Consider the following 20906-nt stretch of genomic DNA (forward strand, 5'->3'; position numbering starts at 1 on the left):
AAGAGCATAAATGAAGGCTCTCACACCCCAAGTGCAAATAGTAGTAAAATAATTAGAATTAGGTTATTAGTAAAAAATTAGAATCAAACGTCAGAAATAAGTCTTGAAAGAGAAGATACTTAATATAAATAAGTAGTACATCATGAGCAAAAATCAACCATCTGTGCTTATGGAAATCATGGTTGGCTGGGGAGTAAATGTATGCCGAACTTCTTATCTTGTGTAGTAGGATGGCAATACACAGTTTCCTTCTTGATCACTCAAGAGCAGAGTTTTAGATATGATTTAACATCCTAATTTAACCAGTAGGAAAATTAAGATAGATTGGATGGTCAGGGCAAAAAAGAACAAAAAAAATTTAAGAAATAATATAACAAGACAGCCAACATCAAAAGAAAACAAACTTTAAAAATGAAAAATAACTATAAACCAGGATGTCCACCAATAATACTAAATGCCCCAGGAATGGCAATATGTATTTGTTATATGAAGATGCTTAGATTAGATTTTAAACTGAACCCATTTATAAGAAGTACCTAAAACCAAATAATCGTGTTTTAAGTAGAAAAAATGGGAAAAGATATATCAGGCATACAAAAATACACAAAAATAGGCATAACACTACTTATATCCACTAAAACTGGTATTAGCTGTGTTTAAAGGATGCAAGAATGACTTAGTATTTTTAACTATTAATACATCAAGTTAGTTGATCAAAAAGGGGAAACAAAAAGCTTAACGGGCATCTCAAGGTTCTAAAAGGGCTAAGGTTCTAAAAAGGCTACGTTCCTTATTTTTAAAAAATCTTCGCAAACTAGGTAAAAGGATATCTATTTTAGGGAGGGTGCCTGGGTGGCTCAGTCAGTTAAGGATATCCATTTTAAACTAGAAGTCAGTGTGATACATAATAGTGATTATCTTCTGCAGAATCCAGTAACTGAGGCAAAGATGCCTGCTATTATCAGTATTATTTTACAGTATTGTGGAAGTTCTTGTTAATGCACCGAGGCAGAAAGCCATAATGATCAAAATATTCACGGGAAAGGAAAACACAGAATTCTTTTTTTTTTAAATTTATTTATTGAGAGAGATAATGATAGAGAGCATGAGAGGGGGGAGAGTCAGAGGGAGAAGCAGACTCCCCGATGAGCAGGGAGCCCGATGCAGGACTCCAGGATCATGACCTGAGCCGAAGACAGTCACTTAAACAACTGAGCCACCCAGGCGCCCGGAAAATACAGAATTCTTAACAATTATCTGTGGTAGAGCTAGGAACTTCAAGAAAACAAAACTGCTGATCAAGTTAAAAGATAGCTCAGAGATGTGGCCAGATTAAAAACACACACAGGTTAGTAACCTTCCCATAAACTTGAACTAACCATTTAGAAAATCTAATGAAAAATCTTATTCCTAAGAATAGCAAATGTATATCTAAGAAGAGCTACAACAGGTAACTAAAACCAGAGTTCACCAAATGACAGAGAATTTTAATAAATGGAGGAAAATGTGATGGTTAATAAAGCAGTTTTCCCCAAATTCATTTATCAAGTGAATACTATTCCAATAAAAATCTAATCATGATATTTTTTAAACAAAATGCTTCTAAAGTTTATCTTGAATAATAAATTAACAAGAGTATTTTACAAACTTCTGGGCAAAGGGATAATAATTTCCCCCTTTCAGATATTGACATTTTAATATATATTGAAAAGATGAGCTTCTATAACATTGTAATGTAATAAGCCTCAAATTTACTGAAAATCAAAAGAATTTTGGGTTCTTTTCTTAGACTTTGGAAGGAAAAAGATGCTTTTTCAGTAGTTACTGCAGCTATAAATTTGCATTGAAAGTCACCTTTAGGAATGAGTCTGTGTAGAGTAAGCAATAGCAAAAACCAGGGTGCTGACCACTAAGAATGTCTCCTACATTTTGCATATGAAAACATCAAGAGTAAGATAAAAATTAAGTGAGAAAAAGGGAAATGTATTTGCAATGTATGGCACATGGTTAACATTATTTAATTTATTTTTACTTGGAAAATATAATCCTTCTTTGATAAATCAGAAGATATTTTAAAATCTTATACATTTTCAGGGTCACCATAATAAACACCAATTAATCCAATTTAACTTGTATCATTTTATATATCATCATATTATTAATATACAAAGATCATATACAAATCAATAAAAATAACTTCCTTTTAAAAAGAAAATATTTTATCATTGCATCCTCATTAATGATAACAAATGGTTAAAGAGTTCAGTTTTACCAATAATCAGGTCAAATCAAAACCAATCAAATGTTCATAATTTCTTTTTAGAATTTGAAAATGTTAATGTCCAGTGTTGGCATTATAAAGAAATACACTTTTCTTTGTACATTGCTGATGGTAGCACATATGACAACATTCTCTCTCTCTCCATGTATATATAATATGTATCTATATGTATCTCCTTAATATATTTATACTTTTTTTTAACTTAGTAAATCCTTTCTAGGAATTTATTGAAAGAAAAAATAAGAAATGAACACAAAACAGTTTTCTTTTAAAAATGTCTTTATTGGATATTTTGAAATTATAATAATACCTTCTTCTTGTAATACGTAAAATGATATAATACAAAAGTATAGAAGCAAAGTTAATTGTTTTCCCTTGTCTGCCTTCTGCCTAAGCCTGTCATTCCTCTCTGGAAACCAATTTTAGTGGTCTGGTAGATACCCTTTGGTACATTTTTTCTTGTTCAAATGAATATATATAGCATATTATATAAAGAGATTTTGGTTGATTGATCTGCTGAAATAGGCATTTTATTACATGCATTATTCTGCAGTGTCCTTTCACTTGTCAATATATTGTAGACATTTCTAGAAGTCAGTAAAGACAGATCTAACTTGCTTTTCCAATTTCCTTATATAGACAAAAGCACACAAATTTTATAATGACAACATAATGATATCACATGTATGATTGTATTATATACATATATATTATATAATGTATAATTATGATATGTATTTATATATAGCATTTAAAATGATTTCATGTCTTTTTTTCCTGTCTTTTTCTTCTCTGTTCATTGTGGAATTGTTTAAAACACCAAACAACTATAAAATAGATAGCCATCTAAAAATGGCAGAGTTACTGTATAAATTGCAGGATATTTCTGTGATGGATTGCTAGGCAGTCATGAAGAAACTATGCCTTTTGTTCTCTTTTCGTAAATTCTGTATTTGCTTATTTGGCATCCACCCATCACTGGACCAATTATATTAACTATATTTTCTTTCTGTATTCTGGATGCTCTGGCATTTGTGGCCTTGCTAAAGGGGGAGAGACTGGCCATCCCAGAGCAATCTAAGAGCCAGTGCTTAGCGATAAAATAAAGGGCTCAGCCGGGAGCACGCCTTTCCTGTACGAACCAACCAATCCCAAGCTCATGTCCCCCAACTACATACTTTTTTTGTTTAATTTAAAAAGAATTTTTTTCCCCAAACTACATCCTTATCAAACTCTCACACAACAGTCAATATTTCCCCTCCCTAAAGCAACCCAGGGCCAGGTACCAGGTAACCACAGACCATTTTTGTGCCCGAAGACCACCAGAATTATTCAAATGACTCAATCCTAAACTGTCTGCCCTGCTCTGTGCTTTTTCTGTAGAAACCCCAATAAAGGTTCTGGCCTAGCTTTCCCTTCACTCCTGTCTTCTGCCACCTGACTGACCACCTTAGCGCTTCCCTTGAGGTTCTGCATAGCACACAGTGACCACCTACAAAACGCCGTAAGAATCAACACTCCAGTTTCCAATACATAGTTATGTGTTTGCATACTTAGAAAAAAAATGAAAAGGAATTTCACCAAAATGTTAATAGGGATTATCATGGCTGTTATGGTACTGAATAATATCAGTTTTTTTCTTTACATTTTCCTGTATTTCCCAAAGTTTTCAGCAAGTTTTGTAACGAATATAAGTATGGCCATGTATGTCTCTTTCTATACCTACCTATTATTTTGTATTCACGAAACTGAATTAAGACTAGCTTCCTAAATTCCAGAACCTTATTCATATAATAAAATTTCAAACCTAAGGCTTTTAAAATGGCTTGTATACCATGCCATTTGCCATTCTTATCCCTTTCCAGTTGGACTTGATTTTTTTTTTTTTTTTTTGGTATCCTGACACCGATTTCTGAAATAAATTAAAGGCAAAGAATGACACATATCTCCTCGCCTCCATGATTTAGAAAAGATACCATTGTGAATATGATTGGTGTCTGATGGAGTCAATTGGTTTCTAAAAGAAAAACTGAATAACAGGATAAAATGAAAAGCTCTAATCTAAGAGATTATGACTCAGTCCTTGCTCTCCCTGCAAAATGAACTCATTGTAAACTATGACCTTTGAATGTTCATGCACACAGGAAATATTTTCATTTGACTTCTGATTTAGTTTTAAAACAAGCTTAGTGATTTTCACTTTGTGATGGGGCAGAGTCCAGTGGTGAGTGGATGCCTACTGTGGAAAGGGGTTTATCATTTTAATTTAGACCAACTGCAATAGAAACTAATTGGCTCTCAAACTGGCTGGTATCCCATACCCAAATTGAACATGATCAAAGATTTAATGCTGCACTGATAACTGAAATGAAAAAAATTAAAAATGTAATTAGCTAACAAATTGTGCCATACTAAAGAATCTGGGGCATGGTAGATAGAGGATGTCCTTGTGGTCTCCCAAATTCTAGAAACTGACTCATTTAAAACCAGAGGCCAGGACATTTCTTGTAGCATTTAAAATCTTAATATGATGCTAGACAATGAGAAATAATTATATGCAAGAAATATTAAAGACATGTCAATATCAGTCTAGATGTGAGATTACATTTTAGTGAATTTCCAAAAGATATCTGTGCTTCTTAATAAATTTGCTTTTCTATACAGGAATCTAGGGGTATGTGCCCACATGCACAAACATGCATGTGTGAGTGTGGGTGTGTTTACTTCAATATTCAGTAGTAGAACCAATGAATAGAGGTTGGGGGAAAAGTTTGGTGATGAATCAAAGTTCTACAAGAATTTCTTTCATTTTATTTGGGAAAAAAAAAAGGTTTATCCTATGGAAAAAATAAAGTCTACCTTAAGTAATCTGTAAATTCTGCTCATCGTGGAATGGTTTCTGATATGCATGAAGTTTCGTATTTCCTTAAAAGTGTGATCTGTGATAACAAGTGTTCTGCATTTGTGAGAAAAACTGGAAATAATTTGAATTGCAATATTTATAGGATTACAAGCCAATTATACATAGGGATTAAAGAAAAATCTGTTTTAAAAGTTTTTTATACAAATATAGATAATATGATCTGTATTAATAGTACCAAAGAAAAGAAAAATGAACACACACTGAAAATATTGATGTGAGATTCATAGGATTTTTCGTCCTTAATGACCAAAATCAGACCATCTAAATCACTCAAATGGTCTATCAATCTAGATATTTTTAACTGCATCCTTCCAGATATTTATGCTCTAAAGGGAAAGATATGTATGTATAATTCTTTACAAATAAATGCAATCAGCTTTTTTCTGAGTACAAATTTTCTCTTCACTGTCCATTCCTTACATTCTGTCTTTCAAAGCATTGAATATTGTCAAGAACTATGAAAAGTCTACGATTTTACTCTCCTTCCAAGCTAATATGTTAGCTTGCCATAATTTTATGGCTGTTGGCAGAAGACACAAGACTTCTGGGTCAGAGACAAATGACTGCTTATTACTCATAGCAATCAGTCACCAGACTGTTTGGTCAGTTTCCTTTTGCCTCCATGTTCCAATGGAGATGAAGCAGATGGACCCAGATGGTTGTCTCTTATATAGTAAGCTGTGTTCCAGGGGAGGAATCTTGACTTGGGAAATCTGAATCTTTTATAATAGGCAGTAGGCATGTCTGCCCTTTGCTTTGGAAGGAGATATTATCATACAAGCTAGTAAGCAAACATGCCTTTTGCTCTAGAGAGAGACAGAGTCTCTAAATTCCAAGGTTGTTTGGATATAATAGGATATAAAGGATATAAATAATATCCTTTAAAAGATAGGCTAGGACAAAGGGCAGTATGTGCCTCTGTTTGAAAGATGTTCAGAAAAGCAGGACACATGGAGAATTGTCTCATAACAAATATGTGAAGATTTCCCTTAGGAATGGGTTTCCAAATGAAAGAAACAAATCATTTGTTCTAGGAATCCTATGCTTGTTGGCACTAAGGATTGTATGTTATATACGATAGATGCCTCCTACGCTCTATCTCCATGAATTACTATAATTGGAGACCTTGCTGTGCTCAACATGTAAGAATTGTGAAGGAATGTGGTAGGCAGAATTTTAGGATGATTGCCAATGACCCTCACCTCTGTATAGTTTTCTCCCATTGAGTGTGGGTGGAACCTCTGAGTATGATGTGATGTTTCATTGCAAAGGGGAGATTATCTGGGGTGGGCATGAGATAATCAGGTGATTCTTTTAAAAGCATAGAGTTTTCTCTAATCACAGAGGAAGAAGTCAGAGAGAAGTATCTCGACTGGCCTAGAAGAAAGCAATCATCCATGCTGTGAACTGCCTTCAGGGGCTATGTGGCATGGAACAGTGGCTAGGGGCTGAAAGCAGCTCCTCACCCACAGCCAGCAAGCAACAGGGATCTCCATCTGATAGCAGGAAGAAACTGAATTCTGTAATAACCTCATAAGATTGGAGGAAGACCCTGATCTCCACATGAGAGTGTAACTTGAGCAACACCGTGGTTCACTTTGGTGAGAAACTGATTGGAGGACCCAGTTGAACCCAGCCTGGACTTCTGACCTCCAAAACCATGAGCTAATTGCATGGGAACTGCTTGAACCCACTAAGACTGTGGTAATTTATTATGCAGCAATAGAAAACTAATACAAGAAAGAAACAAGGTAGAGACTCCCTTGTTTATGGCATGGGAACTCTAATTTCCTGCTGCCTCACTGAATATTTTGTTATGTAAACTGAGGTAAGCACTGTAATCAACTATTATATTACAATCCTTTTTGTAAATCTGCTCTTCACTTCTTCTAAGTTGCAGATTCTTGACCAATGTAAAATAAATCCACCATTTATTGGGCTTCTATGTCATAAACACTTTCATTATGCTTTTGATACATGATCTCATTTAAACCATGCAACAGTCTTGAAAGGGCAATGCCTCTATAATTAGGAAAAAGAAAATGTAATTTCGAGGGTTAAGTACCTTAACCAGAAGGAAACAAACTGATGAGCTGTGATGTTGGGATTCCAGCCTGGCTATATCTGACTTCAAATCCTATTTTGACGTGCTGCGTGCTATTACCTCTCAATACTGAGAAAACCAAAACTGTGGAATGTATTACTCATAATTCCCAATATCCTCTACTGCTCAACTTCAAAGTACAACGGGAATTGAACTTCCTTTACTCTTGAAGGTAAGTGTGGTCATGGAACTCGTGTTGGACAATGAAATGTGAGTGAAAGTGACAGACGTCACTTCTGGGCCAAAGCATTTAATTGCCTGGGCTTGACCTTGCAGTCCTCTCTTTTCCTACCAGAACAGTCCTGGAAGGCAAGAGTTAAGATGGAGCCCACGTTAGCCTTATGAGTGGCTGGACATGTCATGTAAGCAAGATATAAACACATCTGTTTTATGCCACTGAGATTTTGGAGCTGTGTTGTCACCCCAGTACAATCTAGTTTTTGTAACTAGTATACTAATCATCTGAATCAAGGTTATAACCAACAGTGCCTACAATTCTCGTGGATAAATTTAGATTGATATTGGGCACTAATACCCATCTTATGCCCTGTGCTTTCACTATGCCGATCTGCTGGCTGGTCTCCAAATGTTTGGTGATTTCCCAGACCTCAGGATCTTTGAATTTCTCCCTCTGCTTGAAACTGGAAAGTGTTCATGGTGGGTGGTTAAGAATGGGCTGTGGATTCAGGCTAGTTTAGATTGGTATCTGGAAACCTCTACTTCCTCTCTATACTGACTTGGGCAAGTAAATTCACCTCTTTTTCCCCCATCTCCTTACCTGTAACATGAGATGATGATAATGCATCTATCACAGTTCAGCTGTGAACAGTAAATGAAAAATAAAGGTGAAACATTTAGAATAGCATTGTTGTTATTACTATTATTAAAAATTCCATTCATATATCATCTCTTCCAGGAAGCCTTCCTGATTCTTCCAGGTTTGATTAGGTAGCCCTTTATTTTACTACTGTAACAGATTGCCGAGACATTTATGAAACTATGTCAGATACTCGTCTGTCTCCTTTTCTCTAGTGTCAGCACCTGAAAAACATCAATTAAAAATAAAAATGTATTCCTAACACCTAGTAGTAAATAAATGTTTTCTGAATGACAAAGGAACTTTAGAGTCAATAGCTGTGGGCCTAAGTTAGCAATTACTAGGAAAATAATTATAAGTCTCAAGTAAAATTAATCTGGTAAAGATAATTACATGAATTAATCTAGTTATAGAAATGTTCTTTTAAGTAACTTGATTGATTGAACCTTCATTTTCTTAGAGTTATGTTAAATGGGATATAATTTTCAAAAATCGAGTTCATTTTTGATTTTCTCAAATTGCTGAAAGCATGAAATTTATCTTATAAATTATAAATAGTTAGAAATATAGCTGGTCATTCTGGCATTAGCAACCTGGCTTATGTTCAGAGATGTACCCTACCCTTCACACTTAATAATAAATGTCAACAGTTGGCATTTGCCGCGAAGCAGAAATAAGACTTAAATGCATCATCTTTATTATCTAAAATAATTCATATTTTTGCTAATGTCCAATCTGCTATCATGGATCAATGTAGACATTAGAAAAACTGACCCCTTTAGCTTAATGAGCAAAAAACCCCCTCATTTTTGGTTTTGATAAGTTTGTAATTTCTCAAAAGAAAGCATCTGAAATGTGTTTGTTGTTTTTGTCTGGTTCTAAAGCCTGTGACTTACCTTCTGGTGTAAACATATTTGTAATCAGTACTGCCTCCCCTGCAAAGCTAACTTTTCCAACAATAATCTTCCAAGCTGAAATTTTTTAATTTTTTAATTTTTTAAGATTTTATTTATTTATTTGGCAGAGAGAGACAGCGAGAGAGGGAATACAAACAGGGGGAGTGGGAGAGGGAGAACCCCCCCGATGCGGGGCTCGATCCCAGGACCCTGAGATCATGACCTGAGCCGAAGGCAGATGCTTAACGACTGAGCCACCCAGGTGCCCCTAAAAGTTTTTTTAGAATGGGAAGTGGATTACACCCAGGATATTAAACCTTTATCATGCTAAATTTGGGAGACTTTTTTCATTAATGGTATTTAGAATTTCTGTTCCACCATTGTGGAACTCTCTTGCCTATTGTCTGATCCCTGTATGTAAATGTATCCTGCTCTCCGAGAGGGAGAGATCTTTTCTTTTTTTTGATCAGGGATGGCTGCTGGGAGAGTGTGAAGCTCGTTTTTTTATGTTTGAGCAAAATGAAGGTTCTTAGTGAAGATAATTAGGTTTTACTTTTCAGTATGGGAAGACGTGATAGAAGTGAATAAATCAAGGGAGTGAAGGAAAGGAGGAATGAAAAGGGATTCATATCCTAAGGTTACTTGTGCAGGCCAAGAGCTGATGACACCGCTCTCCAGAAATTTGAACACTTAGGAAGTAAAATGCACGTTCATTATCAGCACCTTTAGGCAAGTGCCTAATGGGAATATGGTAAACTAGACAGGGTGCTTTGTGTTTCAAAGTAACAAAATGTCTGAGCGTTAAAGCCAAAGGTAGACCAAAGGTCAGTCTTCATGACTGTCCACTTGAATTTCCCTTCAGTCCCATGAACAGGAGCTTGGCCAAGAATGAGCCCAAGAGATGCAACCATGCCCAGGTGCATTTGTGAGGAGGCACGTGTGGTCACATCCCCGTCTTACCTGTAGGCAGGGAGGAATGCTCAGTGCAGCCTCTTTGGCTGCTCTTTCTGGGGTAGAAGGAAGAGATCTGTTGGTGAAAAATACGTCTGATGGTTGCTTTTCTTTTCCTTTTGTTTCCTCTTTGCCTATGATTTCTGGCACAGAATCAGATAACTGGCTGTGCTTTAGCTTGGTTGCATGCCCCAAGATGTCTTAAAGGCTAATGAAACTAATTAATTTTGCCCCTTTTCCAAATATCCCCTTGGCTAACTAGCTAAGAGGGGGTTCCAGTCTTGGAGCAGCAGAAAATGATCGTTTGCCAATTCAAGATGGAGGCCACTGTGTGTGTTTCAGTAGCAAGGAGTGGGTAATAATCAGTCCCAAATGGGACTGAGCTCTACAGTGCTATAGCTGATGGGAATGTTAGGGCTGGGCACTTGAGTTGCTCTCCTGGACTCTTGAATCCCTTGCACAGGGGTGGACAGTGAAGGTCTCATGCCCCTCCCCCCCCCAACCTGGGACAGAGATACTATGGCTCTGGTTGGTGGTATTTTGGGGAAATGTAGGGTTGGAAGCATGAGGATGGTGGTTCTAGCTTTCTCTGAATTTCTCTTTTTGTCATACTTGACATTAATGATACACATGCCAAAATTTGACAATAGAATGCATGAGGGATGTTGTCAGTTGTCAGTAAGACTTCAGATCCTACTGTAGTCTTTATGTAATAAACGCGTTTTAAATTGCCAATTCATCTTAAATTTTATAATATTTTAACCTTCATTTTTTCTCTCCAAAGCATCTAAATAGCTAGAAAATGTGTGAGCAAATCATTCAATCTGTCAACAAAATAAAACAATAGTCGCTTTCCCCTCCTGTTTGTGGTAAATATGGAGTGGACACAGCACTGTATATTTATGATTTGTATGTTCCTATCAGGATTTATGTTCCACTTATAAAAGTGCAAGGAAAAAGCAATTTTACATTTGTAACTTTTTTGAAAAAGAAAAGTTCCACAAAATGTTTAATTTTTATGTCTAAGAGCTGCTATGAAAACAGTTTAAATGAGCAAAGCAGACCTATTGAGAAAAATATTAATGTGCCATATCTATTTAGAATTTAGAATTTTAAATTTTTTCTATAAAACTGGGATTAATCAAATGGTGAGGTGAGACTAGTCATTGTTTGGTCTTTGTTTTTGCTCATAATCCTGTTTCTTCCTTTTCTTAACCCAAGTATCCTTTTTGACGTCCCTGATTTCTGCTCTCCAGTATTTTTAGTTTGCTTTTTTCTTTTGACTTTCTTGTCTATATTCTTTCCTTTCCTCCCCTTTTTTTCTTCTTTTTCATGTTCTAATTTGTCCTTTCCCTGTTTTTTTTTTTCTTGCTGCCTTTCTCCTTTGTTAGATCTTCAAAGAAGAAAGAAATAAATTATGTCCACCAGAGGGCAGTCTGATCTCACACACACACACACACACACACACACACTCACTCACTCACTCTCTCTCTCTCTCTCTCTCTCTCTCTCACACACACACACACACACACAGACACACAGACACACACACACTCTCTCTCTCTCAGACACACACACACACACACTCTCTCTCTCTCTCTCACACACACACACACACAGGCGCGCGCGCGCGCTCCTTCCTTTTTCTCTTTTTTCTTCCTTTACAGTTCCCTTCCTGGTGGAATGTGATGCTTCACACAGTAGGTGGTTAAAAAAAAACAACAGCACCCTTTCATTTATAAACTCCCTTCATTCTTGCTTGTGTGCGGGCATGTAGTCTCAGTGATTTGATCCGTGAAGACTGGAACTGTCTCCCTTAGGTCTGTATAAGGAGGATATAAGCCCTTACTCGGACAGCCTGAAGGAAACAATAAACTTGGGTTTGTCTCAGCAGCTACCAAAATACTTGGTGATAAATGAAAACTTGGGCTATAAGATCTTGGGTATACGAGTCATGAAAAGTCAGTAGACTCCTTTGTGGAATCAAATATGGGTGACTCTAGCATGCGAGAATTTTTTACACTCTGAAAATTTGTGTCTTTATTTTTCTGTATCTAAGCTGAAAATATATAGGATTTTAACACAACGTTGAACCACCAATTTAGTGGTCATCTCTATACAGAGAGCACTGATAGAGTTGAATTCTGCAGGGATCCCTGAGCAGCGGCAGAGACCCAATAGGAAGTGATTTACCATGTTGTGCGGGGCTGGCTCGCTCTCACTTAGTTCCTGCAATCCTCAGGGCCTCAGTTTACTCCTCTACAGAGGAAAATACTTTTGATGATAGTCCTGCAAGCTCTCTGTGTGTTCCCTATGTAAGTGGAAGGTCAGTATCAGAACAGAAAGGGCTGGAGCTTTTCTTCTCCCCTCCTCCCCCCTTCATGATCTGCATACGTTTTGTCATCTGAAAGTGCCACTCTGAAGAAAAGGAATTTTCTACGTGGAAGCTTGGTGATTTTGATCTGAGGTGTGCCAAGTGTGAGAGAAAATCTGTTTTAACTTTATTATCTAAGGGGATGAGAGAGAAAATGAGGGGCTCCATGGATGCTTTAAAAAAGAGGGGCGATCCACTCAAATTCTGAAATGCTGGGGGCAGCAAGGAGAAGAAAGATTCGTGGTTAGACTTTCAGTTTCTGAAATCTTGAGCCGTGCTTTACGTGTACAAGGACACAGACAAAGGTGTCTAAGTCAGCAGGTTTAAATATTTATTGGCTCTCTGGTGGTAGAAGCCTGAAACTCCCGTGAAAACTTTGAATGAGGACTTCAATTTTTTACTCACATTTCTACCCCCCATTGTCTGGTTTCTTATAGGCTAGTTGGGTCCAAAGGGGAAAGATGGGATTGGAGAAAACCTTATTGCCTCCAAATAAACATTTCTAAAAATAGTATTAGACCTAAACCAAGTAGGTAGGACCATATCCTTACACGCACTGTTTTCCCACTCCTGGTTCAAGACGTCGGCTGCAGGTGCCGGGCCGCCATGGACTCAGGCTTTGACCAACAGTCCGCCTCAGAATCAGTATGAACCACGGACGTGATTGGAAGCTCTCAACAAATGTGATGTTACAGGAGGGATTCAGAATTCATTAGTTTCAGAATACTAGGCTACTGAGTCATTAGCATTGGACATTCTAATTTAGGTCAAATAAAGTGAATGGAGAAAGTGTGAATTTCAAGTGATTTTTCAGTTGAATTAAAATATAATGATCTCTCAGTGCTCTTTCTTTTTAATTTTTTTATTGTTATGTTAATCCCCATACATTACATCATTAGTTTTAGATATAGTGTTCCATGATTCATTGTTTGTGCATAACACCCAGTGCTCCATGCAGAACGTGCCCTCCTCAATACCCATCACCAGGCTAACCCATCCTCCCACCCCCCTCCCCTCTAGAACCCTCAGTTTGTTTTTCAGAGTCCATTGTCTCTCATGGTTCTTCTCCCCCTCCGATTTCCCCCCCTTCATTCTTCCCCTCCTGCTACATTCTTCTTCTTCTTTTTTTCTTTCTTAACATATATTGCATTATTTGTTTCAGAGGTACAAATCTGAGATTCAACAGTCTTGCACAATTCACAGTCAGCACTCTTTCTAAGGAATTTCAATTTCTGCCATAGAAAGAATTTCTCAAAAGACTTGATCTTTCTGGGGGCGCCTGGGTGGCTCAGTTGGTTAAGCAACTGCCTTCGGCTCAGGTCGTGATCCTGGAGTCCCTGGATCGAGTCCCGCATCGGGCTCCCTGCTCGGCAGGGAGCCTGCTTCTCCCTCTGACCCTCCCCCCTCTCATGTGCTCTCTCTCTCTCATTCTCTCTGTCTCAAATAAATAAATAAAATCTTTAAAAAAAAAAAAAAAAAAAAAAAAGACTTGATCTTTCTGTGGTTCTGAATGTGACCTTTTTAATGCATTACTTATCCTAGGAGTATCAGGGTTGGTGTTTTATAGAATGTGCAGTGCATCTGAACTTCTGTCTGCACGAACGTGGAGGAGAGGCAAAGGAACAGGTCATTTCAATTTGGTGCTAATCCAGAAGAAAAAAAAAATAACTTGCCAAAGAACCTGAACTCAGAATTTAAAATGTTCATTTCTAATCTGAATGTCACACCAGGCAGTAAACATGCTGACTCAAGCAGAAAATAGAAAATTAGAAAATAGAATATTATAGCAAATTAGAATAGGAAAAATAGAAAAATAGGAAATTCCATGTCATGGAATCTTAAAGCAAGAAGGAACCAAGATTTTTTTTAAAGATTTATTTTTTTATTTATTAGAAGGAGAGAGAGTGCGCATGTGCAGGAGGGGCAGAGGGAGAGAGAATCTCAAGCAGACTCCACACTGAGTGTGGACCCCCACGTGGGGCTTGATCTGGGACCCTGAGATCATGAAAGAGGCTGAAACCAAGAGTCGGATGCTTAACTGACTGCACCATCCAGACACCCTGGAACAAAGATTTTTAAGTGGGTTTCTACATCTTATAGATGAGTAACTGAAGTCTGCATATATTAAAATGGGTTGTTCCATAGTCATAATATTATGTATAATGTCTAATATTTAGCTTTGTATACTTTTTTAGATAAAGCAATGGCTAGAAAACTAAACTGTAACATAAACACACACACACACACACACACACACACACACCCGCTTCAAATACTTACCAGGTCATTGTCCCATGCAGTTTGGCCTATAGTGAGTTATCCTTTATACATATAAATAAAACAACGTTTCTTAGGTGAAGAGGAAGATATTACAGACACATGCTCTGAGCAAAGAGATGTCCTTTTTACTCTACAACGAACTCTTTATAAAAATTTTTGCACTAAAGAATCTCACTAAGACAAGTATTTCAGTTTACCCAATTAAATAAAATAATGGGATGTTAACGCATATAAAACTTCATGCTAACATTTTAAGAACTAACTTAGGTGATCGTATATAAAGCTGTCTGTGTTTTACAAGGTGAGGATTGATTATTTCTTTTAGGCGTTACCGCTACTTTGGGTAGCTGTTTCCTGGAAAGTTGTTCAGAAAATATGGTGCCCTTCCCCCACTAGCAGTAACAGCATCACCTGGGAACTTCCTAGAAATACGAATTCTCTAGTCCATCCCAGATCTACCTGGTCAGAAACCTGAAGGAGGGGAGGCATGAGGTCGCAGTGTGTGTTTTCCCAGGGCTCCGGGTAATTGTGATGTTCACTCAAGTTTGCGAACCACAGCTCTGCGAACCGTGCTGTTGGTTGATTAGAACAAGCCTCAGCTGCCTTTAATGTTTTCAACTCTTCTAAATCTATCCGGGTAGAACGGTTTTGCAAAGGTTCAGACCATTTTCTCTTTATAAGAGAGAAGCTTGAAAAGTATGAAGACATTTTCCTCTTCATATTTTTAAAATTCCTTCCTTTTTTCCCTTTGTTTGCTCAGATGGCTTGTTTAATGGCTTTTCTTTCTTTGTAAGAGTACAAGCAGACTCCTCCATGGACACGCCGGTCTGAGTGGCCACCATCACCCGTTTATTTTTGTCTCTTTCCTAGCTGCATCCCCATGGCTTCTCTCCCAGAAAACCATTCGTCTCTCCCTGTGGTTCTCTTACTGGTCCTGCTCTACGCAGCTCTGAGCAAAGTCACGACTGACTATGTTGTTCTGAGAAGCCCCGCATAGCCTTTGCCCAGAGTCCAGTGTCCTCCAGCTCCCTTACTGGAATGTTCCACGTTTCTTCCAATTAATGATGTGAGATGTACAAAGCCTTACTTGAGTTTCTTGAGGATGGCAATAATGAAGCATTGAAGAAATAGTCAGGGGACTGGGGCTAATTAAAATGCAGCAGGTTACAGAAGTAAAGGTAACCGCGGCTCGCTATGCCACATCTCCGGTAATCAGTAGTCCCCAGTTTCCCTGCACTAATTGACAGGAGATGCAGTGCTCCTGAGTCTGCACACAGCGCACGTTAATGGAGTCGGCACACACTGCTCTTCCTGCCTGACTTGTCTCATTATCGACCTTGAACCAGCAAAGGTCAGAGGATGGTGCTGCTTTCATCAACATGACAGGTGTCTGAGGAGCTTCTCTCTGTGGTCTAATAATTTGGCAGTTGTCTTATCCTGTACATGAATTAGTGTTCTGATGCTTGAGGTATGATGGATAAAAAGAATGTCAGCTCTGGGTAAGGGACGTAGCTCTGGGCATCTATATTAGCCCTGTCACTAGCCCAGTCTGGGAGGTGTGTGTTGTAGGGGTGCTTTTCCTTCCCCAGAGAACGAATGAGTCTGTATGCAGCCATTACATCGAAAGAGCATTTTCCCAGAAAATTGTTATCTATAGAAAAATATTTCACGGAGGTATTAACATTCACGAGTCAATTTCTTTCTACCAAGTGGACATTGACATCTGACACTTTTCCAGTGTGGGCATAATGATAATGATAATGAATGTTCTTTGAGAAAACTTAAAATCAATTAGTAATATCTCCTGAGCATCCCTCACGTGCTGAAGATGATTACAGACTCTATGTGGGGATACAAAAGAGACAGAAGATGGTACACCACAGCACAGATACGATACGTACCAAGATACGCCAAGTGGAAACATATTACAAAAAAAAAAAATCTTCAAAACATAGCTTTCCAGAAGCATCTGTTTATGTAAAGGGAACAGTGAAAGAAGCATTCTCACTTTGCAAAGGTCTGAGAACATTTCTAAGTAACACGGAGACGGGACACCTTCTTGTGGGTGAGCTGTAGACCAGAGTGAATTGGAAGGGTGCATGAATGAGAAAAGGTATCTTACTTAGAATTGTTCACCGCTGAGGGGTGTTTTTGGACCCCCAAACAATTACTTTTATTTATTTATTTATATTTCAATTAAAAACTTTTTTATTGAAGTATAATTGACATACAATGTTATACTAACTTGATGTATACAACATAGGGATTTGACAATTATATACACTATGCAATGCTCAGCATGGTAAGTGTAGTTCGTCACCACACAAAGTTATTACAACATTATTGACTATATTCCCTATGCTTCTCGTCCCTGTGACTTATTTACTGCATCACTGGACGCTTGAGCTTCTTAATCCTCTTCACCTGTTTTGCCCATCCCCCCTCCCCTGGCCACCACCAGTTTATTCTCTGTATTTGAGTCCATTTCTGTTTTGTTTTTTACATTCCACATATAAGTGAAGTCATATGGTATTTGTCTTTCTCTGACTTACTTCACTTAGCATAATACCTTCTAGGTCCATCCATGTTGCAAATGGCAAGATCTCGTTCTTTCTTATGTCTGTAATGTTCCATTGTATTTGTACATCACACCTTCTTTATTAATTTATCGATGGACACTTGGGTTGTTCCGATATATTGGCTGTTGTAAATAATGCTATGAGCAAAGGGGCGCATATATCTTTTCAAATTAGTGTTTTCACTGCACTGCTGAGTTTTGATCCAGTTTTTCAAGGAGAGGGATGAGACAGATAGAAGGAGGAATAAGGAAGATTATTTCTACCAGGGACAAAATCCTGATATTGAGGAAAAAAGAAAATATTTTTAGTTTCCCATTGCCATCGAATATTCTTTCTTCCTTTGTCACTTACAGAATTCCTACATAATCTCAAATTCCACTATATAAGTAACCACTTTGTGGTAGTGGTTTTTAGCCTAACCCAAGGAGCTAAGTATTTTTAGTATCACCAATGTTGTAGTGGGCTGTAATTATTTATTTCTATGTCTATATTGTGTGATCCAGCTGGGTATAATGTAACATATCATGCTAAAGCTGGAGACAGAGTATGGATTTTGGAATCAGATGGATTGACACAGAAATTAGATCTCTATTTTTCACTAATAGTTAACCCTTGAGTCATTTATTTAATGTCTTTCAGCCTCAATTTGCTCATCTGAAAAATGGAAATAATAATATTTAAGTCATTGGGAGGTTGTGAGGATTACACAAGATAATATATTCAGAGTTTAAGTAGTTACCAGTTCTGCTCTTACCTTCTGTCTTCTCCCACCTAGAATATTTAAAATCCAAGAGGATAGAAATTAGGTCATGCTCATCTCTATAGCCTCATTACTCAATACTGTATTTGGCATAAGTAGCATTCAATGAAGGTTTGTTGAATTAATCAGGTTGCCTAAAACCTTCATGTGGATTGATTGCATTATTCAAATAGACTCCACTGTATAATTTATGGAGTTGGGAGAATTTATTCTCAGCACTATCTGTTGTTTCTCTTGACATTTCTTTTCATATATATATGCACATATATATATATATATATATATATATATGTGTGTATATATATATGGTTGAGGGAGTTTTATGACATTTCAGGTATGTTTAGCTGAAATTATCCTGAAAATACCTGTTTTTTAAAAAAATATATGGATACATTGAATTCATATTAACTTATCCAAGACCTAAACAGAATACTTTCTCCAGATTTTCTATTCTTGAAGTTTAAAGATAGCTAACTACTAGGATTCCTATAAATACATGTGTTTGCATAAGGTAATAGGGAAACATGGGGATTGTTCTATCAGCATAGTCATTGTGCAGGAACTATATACTTTGTTCCATTGCTGTTTGCGTGCTTGGGACTTTTCAAAAACATCTTTTCTGTAACAATGTTCAAAGCTTGTATAATTAAAAAAATTTTTTTTTTTTTAAAGATTTTATTTATTTATTTGACAGAGAGAGACACAGCGAGAGAGGGAACACAAGCAGGGGGAGTGGGAGAGGGAGAAGCAGGCCTCCCGCCGAGCAGGGAGCCCGATGCGGGGCTCGATCCCAGGACCCTGGGACCATGACCTGAGCCGAAGGCAGACGCCTAACGACTGAGTCACCCAGGCGCCCCTAAAAAAGTATTTTTTATTGTGGATAATATACATGACAAAGTCTGACTATTCGGGGCTCCTGCCACTCCTCCAATTCCTATGTCTAAACCTAATCCTCAGTGTGATGGTATTTGGAGGTGGGGCCTCTGGGAGCTGATGAGGTCATGAGAGTGGAGTTCTCATGAATGGGATTAGTGCCCGTAGAGACCCCAGAGAGCTCCCTCACCCCTCCCTCCACGTGAGAACACAGAAGACCCCAGCTGCCTTGATTTTGGACTTCCCAGTCTGCAGAATTGTGAAAATTTATGTTGTTTATAAGCCACTTAGTCCATGGCATTCTATAGCAGCCACAACTGAGACTGAAAAATGACATAAAGTTTACCATCTTAAGCATTTTGAAGCATACAGTTCGGTGGCATTAAGTCCATTTGCATTATTGTGCAACCATCATGACCATCGATCCCCAGAAGTTTTTCCATCTTGCAAAACTGGAACCCTATACCATTAGACAATAACTTCCCATCCTCTCTCCCCTCAACATCTGTTAACCTTTCATCTGTTTTTTGTCTCTATGCATTTTATTACTCTAGGTATTTCATAGAAATAGAATAATATAGGATTTGTCTCTTTGCGACTGGCTTATTTCACTTAGCATAATGTCCTCGAGTTTCACACACATTAAAATATATGTCAGAAGTTCCTTCCTTTTTTAAGGCTGCATAATATTCCATTGTATGTCTACATCACATTTTATTTATCTATTTATCCATTGGTGGACACTTGGATTACATGTACCTTTTGGCTATTTTGATTAATGCTGCTATGAATGTGAGTTTACAAATATCCCTGAGTCTGCTGTCACTCTTTTTGGGTATATGTCTAGAAGTGGAATTGCTGGATCATATGGTAATTCTATTGTTAATTTGTTGAGGAACCTGCATACTGTTTTCCATAATGGTTAGCCATTTTACATTCCTACCAGCAATGTACAAGAGTTCCAAGTTCTCTACATCCTTGCCAACTCTTGTTATTTTCTTTCTTTTTTTTTTTTTTTGATAGTAGTCATCCTGATGAGTGTGGCAGAGATGGTATAATAATCTTTAGATTATCTTTAGTGATCTTTATCCTTTGAAGGTAGATTTGATGATTGCAACAAGTGGTTGATAATTTGTAGCTGATTTTCTAAAGAATATCATGGCAGTATATGATTATGAAGTAATGAGACCCTTAAAAAGTACAGCTCACATTTAGTAAGAGTCCAAACTACTTTAAATCATGCTTCCTTCCTGCCAACCTTACCTCCATTCCTGCTCTTCTTCCTGATTAATTCCTGATAAAAGCCATTAGGTAGGGCTGAACAAGGCAGACATCCGTGCCTGGGGGCATTGGGGTGTGGCACCTGGTCTGAGCGTCAGAGCCTGAGTGTGGTGAGGAGTGCGCCATGTAAGGAGGGTGAGAGAGGTGGCAGCCCAGTGCAGGACAGTGTCATCCAAGCAGGGTGGCAGCCGAGAGCAGGTAAGGCAGGTGGTTGTGTGAGCTGGCAGTGGTCGTGGCGGTGATGGGAGATTGGCCACATTTAAAGGGGCTTGATCTAGTAAGTGAATACATTCAAAATAGTGGGAGTCCATGCTCACTGTCAGAGAAAGGAGTTACAAATCTGGAAAGGGAGAAAATGAAAACCCAGAAGGTTGGATATTCATGAGTGGTATTAGTGTGGACTCAGTTTTCAATGTATACAACTAGTGATGGAAATAAATACAGATGTGAGTGTGTGTGTGTGTGTGTGTGCATGTGTGAGCCTCTGTCCACTGAGAGGGCCTGGGGATAGCAACACCCTAGCAGTGAACACACCATGTTGTGTGTTCATGACTTGTAAATTCCTTTCTCCACTCTGAGGAACCAGAACTGGAGAAATGGTTGATTTCAGGGTTCAGGCAGGGAAAATATAAGATGATCCTGGAATATTTTTTGTGCCATAAGGTAGTGTTTAAAGAATCATAAAGACATATCAACAAGTAATGGAACCCAGCTTAAAAGGGCACAACCAGTTATCAAAGCTGGGACAAATTGAGCGACAAAATAAAATAAATGGTTGTGTTAGATT

Source organism: Phoca vitulina, unplaced genomic scaffold (genome assembly GCF_004348235.1).
Source record: "Phoca vitulina isolate PV1807 unplaced genomic scaffold, GSC_HSeal_1.0 scaffold31, whole genome shotgun sequence".
In the NCBI taxonomy this organism is placed as follows: Eukaryota; Metazoa; Chordata; class Mammalia; order Carnivora; family Phocidae; genus Phoca; species Phoca vitulina.